The sequence below is a fragment of the Lasioglossum baleicum genome, unplaced genomic scaffold (assembly GCF_051020765.1).
Source record: "Lasioglossum baleicum unplaced genomic scaffold, iyLasBale1 scaffold0217, whole genome shotgun sequence".
In the NCBI taxonomy this organism is placed as follows: Eukaryota; Metazoa; Arthropoda; class Insecta; order Hymenoptera; family Halictidae; genus Lasioglossum; species Lasioglossum baleicum.
The window spans coordinates 94,950-106,424 of NW_027469277.1; positions in this window are offsets into that span (position 1 = coordinate 94,950).

Below are 11,475 nucleotides of genomic sequence, written 5' to 3' on the forward strand. Positions count from 1 at the left end.
AGACACTTCTCTTCAAAAATACAGTTATTGAAATTAAAGACTGGAAGTTGTGAAACAATTCGATAATATCATAAATGTAAATTGCAGTATGTGGAAATGAATGGAAGCCAGCCAGACAATGCTTACAGTACATTGGTAAGGTTAAATCAATAAACAAGGACCATACGCTATTATCGCTTCCGATCTGCCTTCGCAACTAAGAGGCATCCACAGTCGTGTCGCACCGGCAGCATAGGTACGTATACAGACAATCATATAAAATGACAACATATTTAACTAATTATTGTCTTAAACGAACAATCAACTAATTAGAGAGACATTCTTTCTAATAAATATGTATTTAGAAATTTAATAAAATATCGAAAATATCATAATTGTAAATTAAAGTATGTATAAGTAAACACAAAACTGCGAATAAATGCATACAGTACAACATCAAGGTTAAAGGAATTGACGAAGACCAGACAGAATGCCGCTCCGATCTGCCGTTCACAACTACAAGACGATCGCGGTAGGGTCGCACCGGCAACGTAGGTACATATTGAGGCAATCATATAATATAACAAATAATTTAACAAAATATTGCCATAAGCGTACACACAACTAATGCCAATGACACTTTTGCAAAGAAATACAGTTTCTTAAAATAATAATTAAAAATTATGAAAAAAATTTCATAACAGTAAATAATACAATGAAAAAAAAAAAAAAAAAAAAAAAAAAAAAATGGAGAAATTGGAAAAATTGTATACGCTTCAAAAACATGTTTAAAGAAGTCAAACGCAGTCCATCCAGTATTATCGCTCCGTATGCCGTAGGCATCAACAAGACCTCGTCAGTCGTGTCGCTCCGACAGCGTACGTACGGCTGCAGACAATCATTTAATATGACAACATATTTAACAAAATATTCCCATAAAGTTAGACTCCTTTAATTCCAGAGGCACTTTTACAAAAAAAAAATACAATGTTTGAAATAAAAGATTGGAAATTAAAAAAAGAAATGAAAAATGACACTATGTAGAAATAAATAGAAAGCAGCGAAAGAACGCTACGGTAGGATACTAAGTTTAAAGAAATTAGCAAGGACCATAGAGTAGTGTCGCTCCGATCCACCGAACTCAACAGCAAGACCACTCCAGCCGTGTCGCTCCGGGAGCGTACAATTGAAAATTTAGAAAAATCGATGATACCATAACAGTAAATTACTGCACGTAGAAATAAATAGAGAACTGCGAATGAATTCTTACGGTACAATATTATGGATAATGTGACTAGCAATGTCCAAAGAGTATCGTCGCTCCGCTCAACCGAACGCAACTGCAAGACCACTTCAGTCGTGACGCTCCGGAAGCGTAGGTATGTATACAGACCATCGTATAAAAAAAGAATAAGCTTAACAATATATTGACATGAACGTACACTCATCTAATGCCAAAGACACTGATACTAAGAAACACAATCCGTTAAACTGAAAATTGAAAATTTTGAGAAACATTGAATATATAATATCAGTCAATTACAGTTAGTTAAAATACAAGTAAGACTGTAAAAGGGTCTCTACAGTATAATATCCAGGTTATAGAAATTAACGATGCCCATACAGCAGCATCGCTCCGATCTCCCGAACGCAACTACAAACCCCGGCCAGTCGTGTAGCTCCGCCATCGTAGGTGCTTATAGAGTCAATCATATCAAATAACAATATTTTTAACAAGATAATGTCATAAATGCATACGCTCAACTAATTCCAAAGACACTATTACTGGGAAATACAATTTCTTAAAATTAAAATTGAAAATTATGAAAAAAATTCGAAAATATCACAACAGTTAATACAGTATGTATAAATAAACGGAAAACTGGGAAAAGGTGCATGCGGTACAATATCAAGGCAATAGTAATTTCCGACGACCATCAAGTAGTGTCGTTCCCATCTACCGAACACAACGACAAGACGACTCCAGTGGTATCGAGCCTGCAGCGAAGGTACATATGGAGACAATCATATAATATAACAGGTTATACAACATAATATTGACACAAACGTATGCTCAACTAATTCTAAAGGCACTTTTCATGTACGATTCGATTTCTGAAATTAAAAACTTGATATTTTGAAAAAAATCGGAAATATCATAACAGCACATTACAGTTCTTGTTCAGATAAAGATACGAGTCTCCATTTCAGTGACGGGCACCTTAACTTCATATGTGCATTAAGAGATCGATCGTCAAGCCTTTCGAGAACGTTACCACCTTATTTTCGAGGCGAACGGGAAAGATAATAGCTTCACCTATCCTATGATTCGGGGAGGCAATCCAGGTATATCGGAAGTAAATCCGTTGAACCGTATGGTAAATAGACAGCTTAGTTCACCGTTCGAATATTAAAAGCAGGCCGTCAAGCCGTTGTAGAGCATTACCTATAGGTGCAGGGTCAAACTTATTACAGAATGCCCTTCCCTCTGAAAGACTAACTCGCAGTATCGGGAGTATTACACCGTGTTCAGAGATACTAACTCGTATACATTTTAGTGTCGAGCACCTCAATTTCATGCATGAATAGAAAACACGAGTGTCATACCATTCGAGAGCGCTACCACCAACTTTGAGATTCGGACGTCTAAGTCAATAACTTCACCCATCCTGTGATCGCGTCAGTCAAACCAGGTAATCAGAGAGTACATCCTCTGAACTGTGTTGGCAGTAGACAACATAATTCATGGCATAAAAATTAATGTAGAGCATCAAACCGTTTGAGAACGTTTCCAATTGGCATAACGTCGTACTCTATAAATGGTACCTTACCATCCGAGTACCTAACGCGCTGTACCGCGATAATGATTACGTGTGCATGGAAACAAATTAGTACGCATTTTTGTGACGCATACCTTAATTTCGTGCACGAATTAGAAGGACGTCGGACAAATCGATCCACAACGTTACCACCTTCTTTTATATTACTTCTAGATCAATAGCTACAACTATCCTGATATTCCGAAGGTACAACAAAGTATTCCGGGAGTCAAACCGCCGTAAATATATGGCATGGGACATCTTAATTCACGGGATGAATATTAAGGTAGTGCAACAAACCTCTGTAGAACTTCACCTATAGGATCAGAGTGAAACTTTATTCGGAAAGCCATACCTATCGCGAAACAAACCCGCTGTATCTAAAGTCTGACTCTGTGCTCCGAGAAACACATTATTTTACATTTTAGCGACGGGCACTTTAATTTTATGCGTGGATTAGAAGATCGAGTTGCAAGCAGTTCGAGAAAGTTATCTTCTTCTATGTAAAATCGCACATATAACACAATAGCTTCACCTATCCTGCGATTAGGAGAGTCAAACCAGATATTCCGGTAGTAAATTCGCTGAAGGGTGTTGGCAATGGTCACCCTACTTCACGGTTTGAATGCTGAAGTAGAGCGTCAAACCGTTTCAGGACGTTACCACTTTCTTTGAAATTCGAACGGCAGAGTCAATAGCTTCATATATTTCTGTGATTCCGAGAATCAGGACATGTATTCCAGGAATGAATCCGCTGAACATAATTGACAATAGTCTGTATAATTCAGGGTGTGAATATTAAAGTAGAGCGTAAAATCGTATGTGAATGATACAAATTGGCATAACGACATACTATTTACCTGATGCCTTACCTTCAGAGAATATAATCCGCTGTGTCGAGGGTATACCATCATGTTCGGCGAAACAAATTAGTAGACATTTTAGTGACGGTAAACTTAATATCATGTATGAATTAGAAGATCCAGGGTCAACCGGTTCGAGAATGTTACCACCTTACTTGATAGTCGCAAAGCTAACTCAACAGCTTCTCCGATCCTGCGATACTGACAGTCACACCTGGCATTGATGGAGTAAATCCGCGGAACAGTATTGGCATTGACACAATAATTCAGAGTATGTATATTACGGTAGAGAATCAATCCGTTTGAGCATGTTACCTATTCCAATAAAGTCAACCGCTTTAATCAAGACCTTACCCTCCGATAGCCGATAGCGCTGTTCCGAGAGTATAATATGGCGTCCATGGGAACAAATAAGTATAGATTTCAGTGACGGCACCCGTAATTTCATGCGCGAATAAGGAAATCGAGGGTCAAACCGATCGAGAACGTTACCAACTTCCTTGGGAGTAGAACGGTTAAGTCAATAGCATCACCTATCAGGTGATACCGAGTGTCAAGCCTGAAATTCCAGGAGTAAATCCGCTGAACAGTATTCGCAAAAGACAGATTAATTCTCGGTATAAATATAGAAGTAGGGCGTCAAACTGTTTGAGAGCGTTACCAATTGGCATAAAGCCAAACGCTTTACTGTAGACCTTACTCGCCGAAGAATCAGCCCCCTATATCGAGAGTACAGCATGGAGTTCAGAGGACCAAACGAGTAATCATTTTAGCGCCGTGCACCATAATTTCGTGAATGAAATAAAAGATCGATGTTCAACTAGTTCCAGAACGTTACCACCTTCATTGAGGAACGAATCTAGTCAATAGCTGCATGTGTCCAGTGATTCCGATAGGCAATTCAGGTATTCCAGGAGTAAATGCTCTGAACGGTATAGGTTCAACGGTTAGTCTCAAACGTTTGACGCTTTACTTTTCCATTCCAACCGTGAGTTAGTTTGTCTGTTGGTAGTACTGTTCAGCGGATTTACTCCAGGAATACCTGGATTGACTATCCGATTCCCTGGACTGGAGAAGCTATTGAGTTAGCCGTTCTAATCTCAAAGAAGGCGGTAACTTCCTCGAATTGTTTGACGCTCGAACTTCTTATTCGTACATGAAGATAAGGTGCTCGTCAATGAAATGGTGACTAACTTCTTTCTCCGAACACGATGTTATACTCCTGATACAGTCGGTTAGTTTTTCGGAGGGTAAGGTCTTCGTTAAATCGTTTGACATTGTAGCCGTGGTAGCCTTGGTAGCCTTCTCAGACGGTGTGACGCTCTATTTTAATATTCAGACCCTGAATTAAGGTGTCTATTGCCAATACTGTTCAGCGGATTTACTCCAGGGACACCGGCTACGACTGTTGGAGAGAAACGACATCTGAAGGCACTGACTTAGCCGTTCGAACCACAAAGAAGGTATTAACAGTCTCGTACGCTTTGACCATCGATCTTCTAATTCATACATGAAATTAAGGCGCCCGTGACTGAAAGATCTTCGGCGAAGCATTTGACTTTTGTACCAATTGGTAGCGTTCTCAAACGGTGTGACGCCGTATTTTAATATTCAAGCCGTGAATTATGGTGTCTATTTCCTATACTGTACAGCACATTTAATCCCGTCATATCTGGTTTGACTTTCGGAAGCACGAGATATGTGAAGCTATTTACTTAGCTGTACGAATTCCAAAGAAGGTGGTAACGTTCCCGACCGGTTTGACTGTCGATGTTGATATTTATACACAAAGATGTGTTGTCCGTCCCCTAAAATATCTACCAATTTGCTTCTGGTAACATTAAGCAGGACAATCTCTACAGCAGGATTGGGTCTCGGAAGTCATGGTATTCAAGAAGGGAATGACTCTATACGAATTGGTAATGTTTTCCGGCGATTTGACTCCCTAGATTTATATTAATACCGTGAAACAATGTGTCAATTTCCAATACTCATAAACGGGTTTATCCCGTTATTACCTGATTGGACTCTCGGAATCACAGGATAGGTGAAGCTAGTGACCTCTACGTTCGACTCTGAAAGACGGTTGTAACGTTCTCGAACGGTTTGACACATCGACCTTCTAATTCATACTTGAAATTAAGTTTCCCGTCACTAAAATGAAAACTAATTTGCTTCTCGAGACACGAAGTTATACTCTCGATACAGTGGGTTAGGTTCTCGGACAGTAAGACCTACCGTAAGAAGATTGATCATATACAAATTGGAAATGCTCACCGTCGGTTTGACTGTCTACCTTAATATTCATACCTTTTGATTAAGCACGTTTATTGCCGACACTGATCAGATGATTTACCCCTGGAATACCTGCACTGACTCTCGGAATCACAGGGCTGGAGGAGATATTAACTTAGCTGTGCGACTGTCAATGATGCTGGTAAAGTTCTGGAAAAGTTTGCCTGTCGATCATCTAATTGATACATGAAATTAAGGTGACAGTCACTAAAATGTATACTAATCCGTCCCTCAGAACACGGAGCTATACTCTCGGTACAGCCAGTTAGCTTCTCAGCAGGTGAGGTCTTCGGCAAAATGTTTGACTGTGTCGCCATATATAACGTTCTACAACAGTATGACGATCTGCTTTAAAATTTATACCGTGCATTAAGGTGTCTATTGCCTATGATGTCCCGTGTATTCACTCCAGGAATGCCTGGTTTGACTCTTGGAATCACAGGATAGGTGACGGTATTGCTCTTAGATGTGCGACCCTCAAATACCGTGGTAACGTTATCGATTGGTTTGGCCCCCGATTTTGTAATTCATACGTGAAACTATGGGGCCCATCACTAAAACATTACCAGTTTACATCTCCCGACACGAAGTTATACTCTCAATACAGCGGGTTAATTCCTCGGAAGGTATGACCATCGGTAAAAAGTTTGACTCTATGCGAATAGGAAAAGCTGTACAAACGTTTTTATTCCCGACATTAATATTCATAATGTGAAATAAGATGTCTATTGCTAAATACTATTCAGAGGACTCCTCCCTGAATACCCGGTATGTCTCTCGGATGCACAGAACAGATAGAGCTGTTTGACTTAGCCGTTCGTCCCTCACAGAAATTTGTAACGTTCTCGCAAGGCTTCTTGATCGATGTTCTCATTAATGCATCAGGCTAAGATGCCCGTCACTGAAATGAATACTAATTTCATTCTCAGAACACGAACTTATTCTCACGATGAACCCCGTGAGGCATTCACGGAAGGTAAGGTAAGGCATTCCGTAAAACGTTTGACTTTACATCAATTGGTAACGCTCTCGGACGGTTTGTCGCTCTACTTCAGTGTTTAAACTGTGAACTAAGGTGTTCATTGCTAAAACTGTCCTGCGGATTTACTTCAGGAATACCTTTTTTGACTCTCTGAATCACAGGATAGGAGAAGCTATTGACTTAGCCTTTCGTCCCTCACAGATGGTGGTAACGTTCTCGAACGGTCTGACCCTCAATATTCCGATTCATACATGGGATTAATGTGCCCGTCGATAAGAGGTACACTAATTCGTGCCACTCAACACGACGTTATACTCTCGATACAGCGGGTTAGTTTTTCGGATAGTAAGATCTTCGGTAAAACGTTTGACTGAATAGGAATTGGTAACGTTCTCAAACGGTTGGACGCTCTACTTTAATATTCAAACCGTGAATTGAGGTGTATATTGCCCATACTGAACAGCGCATTTACGCCCGGCATATCTGGATTGATATTCGGCATCACAGGGTAAGTGACGCCAGTGACTTTGCCGTTCGACAATCCAAGAAGGCGGTTACGTCATCAAATGAATTGACCCTCGAACTTCTATTTCATAAATGATATTTAGGTGCGGGTCACCGAAATGAATATTAACTTCCTTCTCTGTGCACGAAGTTTTATTCGCGATGACGCCGGTGATATTCGCGGAAATTGACACCTTCGGTAAATCATTAGACTTTAGATTAACTGGTGACGCTCTCCAACGGTTTGACCCTCTACTGTAATATTCAGACCGTGAACTAAGGTGTTTATGGGCAAAACCCTTCAGCGGACATACTTCCAGAATACCTGGTTTGACTCTCCGAATCACAGGATATGTGAAGTTACTTGCTTAGCCGTTCGCTTCACACAGAAGGCGGTTCTCCAGCGGTTTGACCCTCTATCTTTCAATTCACGCAAGAAATTAAGGTGCTCGTCACTAAAATGTACACTTATTGTTCCTCCGAACACGATGTTATACTCTCGATTCAGCTGGTTAGGCTTCTCGGAAGGTAAGGCAGTCTGTAAAAAGTTTGTCTTTATACAAATTGTTTACGTTGTACATAGTTTGACTCTGTACTTTAATGTTCAAACGGTGATCTAAGGTGGCAAATGCCAATTCTTTTCAACGGATTTATTCCTGGAAACCGAGGATTGACTCACGGAGTCTCAAGATAGGTGAATCTATAAACTTATATGTGCGAAATTCATGAAGCTTGGTAACGTCCTCGAACGCTTTGACTCTCGACCTTCTAATTCATGCATGAAGTTAAGGTGACGTCCATAATTCTATACTAATGTGATTCCCTAAACACGGAGCAATATTCTCGATCCGGCGGGTTTGCTTCCCGGGATTCCTGTGATGCCGGAATACAAACCAAGTATTCCGGGAGCAAATGAGCTGAAGCGTATTGGCAAAAGACACCTTAATTCACTGTATGTACATTACAGTACGGTGTCAAATCGTTGTAGAACGATACATATTGGTATGAAGACACCCTCTTGACGAAGGCCTCACCCATCTCAGAAGCTAACCCGCTGCATCAGGGGTATGACTTCGGGATCAGAGAAAGAAATTTGTCTACGATTCAGTGACGGGCACCTTAACGACCTGTATCAATTAAAATATCGAGGGTGAAACTGTTCGAGAACGTCACAACCTTTTGTGAGAGACGAACGGCTAACCAAATAGATTCACATATATAGTGACTCGGAGAGTCAAAGTAGGTATTCCTGGTCATTAACAATTGCTATAAAGTCGAACGCTTTACGGAAGACCTTTCCCTCCAAAGAACTAACCCGCTGTATCGAGAGTATACCATCGAGTTCAGTGGGACGAATTAGTATAAGTTTTAGCGACAAGATCATCAATTTCATGTTGGAGTTGAACGTCGGGGGTCAAACATATCTAGACCTTTAGTTCCTTCTATTAGATTCGAAGGGCTACGTCAATAGATTCACCTATCCTGTGATTCCGCGAGTCGAGCCAGGTATCCCTGGAGTAGGTCCGCTGAACAGCATTGGCAATAGACACATTAACTCACGATTTGAATATTAAGGCAGACAGTCAACCGTTGTAGAACGATACCTATTTGTATTGAGTCAAATAATTTACCGATAGCCCAAACTTCGAAGATGCTTAGCTGCTGTATCGAGGGTATAACGTCGTCTTCAGAGGAAGAAATTAGAACACATTTTTGTGACGGGAACTTTAGTTTCATGTATGAATTTAAAGATCGAAGGTCAAACCTTTCGGGAACGTTATCACCTTCTTTGAGTGTCGAGCGGCTTACTCAGTAGCAACAACTCTCATGCGGTTCCCAGGGTCAGGCCATGTATTCTGGAAGGCAATCCACAGTGCATTATTGCCAATGGACAAGTTCATTCAAGGTTTGAATATTAAGGTAGAGTGTCAAACGCTTGTAGAAGATTACCTATTGTTATAGTGTCTTGCTTTTCGCAAGGCCCCACCTGTCGAGAAACAATCCCGGTGTATCTGTGGTATAGCTACGTGATTATAGAAGAAAATCTTTTTTCAATTTAGTGACGGGTACGATTTTTTCACGGATGAGTATGCAGAACGCCTATACGTTCGTGAATGTTATCACCTTTTGAGAGACGTACAGCTAAATCAGTAACAACAACGATCCTGCTATTCTGAAAGTCCATCCAGGTATTCCGGCATAAATCCCCAGTGCAGCCTTACCATTAGACACCCTATTTCACGGTATGAATATTAAAGTACAGTGGCTCACCTTTGTTGAACCTAACTTATTGGTATAAGGTCAAAAGCTTTACTGAAGACCCAACACTCCGAGTACCTGATCTGCGGTATCGAGAGTATATCTCCGTAATCAGAGATATAAATTGCATACATTTTAGTATCGGTCACTCTAATTTCGCGTATGAATTAGAAGATTGAGTGCCAAACCATTGGAGATCGTTACCACCATATTTGACAGACGAACACCAAAGTCAATACATACACCTATCTCGTTATTCCGAGTGTCAAACCAGGTCCACGGAATTAAATGCACTGTACAGTACTGGTAACGACACCTTTATTCACAGTATGAATATTAAAGCAGACAGATGCAGAACGTTACTTATTGTTATAGAGTCAATCCTTCCACCGAACGCTTTACCTTCCTAGAAACTAACCCGCTGTATCGAAATTAGAACTTCTTGTTGAGAGAAGCAAATTGGTACACACATGTGTGACGGGCACCTTAATTACGTGTATGAAAGGGAATATCTTGAGGCAAACTGATCCAGAACGTTACCACATTCTATGAGAGTTGAACGGCTAAGTCAATAGCTTCACCCGTCCTGCGATTCTGACAAGCCAACCAAATATTCCCAGAGTATATCCGCTGAACAGAACTAACCAATGGCACTTTAATACAGTGTGTAAATATTAAAGAACAGTGTCGAACCGTTGTAGAACGTTACATATTTGTATGAAGACACGCTTTTGACAAATAGCCTCATCTTCCGAGAAGCTAACCCTGCAGTTTCTAGTGTATAGCTTTGTGGTTAGAGAAACACATTCCTATATACTTTAGTGAGGGCGTCATATGTTCATGTATGAATTAGAATATCGATGGTCAAAGCGCTTGAGAGCATTACCACTTTCTTTAACAGTCGCACAGTTACGCCAACAGCTTCACCTGTCCTGGGATTCCCTGATTAAAACCAGGTACTCCAGGATTAAGTCCGCTGAAAAGTATAGGCAATATACATATTAATTCAGGCTTCAAATACTAAAGTCGCACGTCAAATCTTTGTACAACGTTACTTATTCGTATGGCGTCAAACATTTTACCGAAGGCCATACGTTCCGAGAAGCCCAACCCGCTGCAGCAAGTGTCTTGCTCAGTGTTCAAGGGAGCAAATTAGTAGCATTTACTCCAGGAGTACATAGTTTGACTCATAGAATATTGCAATAGACCAATTTAGCCATTTGTCTCTCAAAGATTGTGGTAATGTTCTCGAAAGGTTTGACCCTCGATCTTCTAAATAATACATGAAATTATGGAGCCTGTCATCTGTACAGCGGACAGGATACGTTAGGCTATTGAATTAGCCATTCGACTCCCAAAGAAGGTGGTATCGTCTTCTAACGACTTGATTATCCATTTTGCAATTTATACATGAAAATGTGGTGCCCCTCTGCTATCATGTCTACTTATTTGTTTTTGTGAACATTAGGAATGACACTCACTTTTGCGCTTATGTTCAAGGAGAGTAATCTATTCGGTAAAAAGAATGACTCTATAGCAATTGGTAATACTCTCCGACGGACTGCACTTCTGCTTTATAATTCGTAGCGTGAATTAAGGTGTCTATTCCCAATACTGTTCTGTGGATTTACTCCCGCAATATGTGGTTTGACTCTTGGAATCATGGAATAGGTGAAGCTTTTGACTTAGCCGTTTGTCTCACAAAGAATGTGGTAGCGTTCGCGAACGATTTGAATCTCGTTCTCCTAATTCATACATGAAATTAAGACGCTCG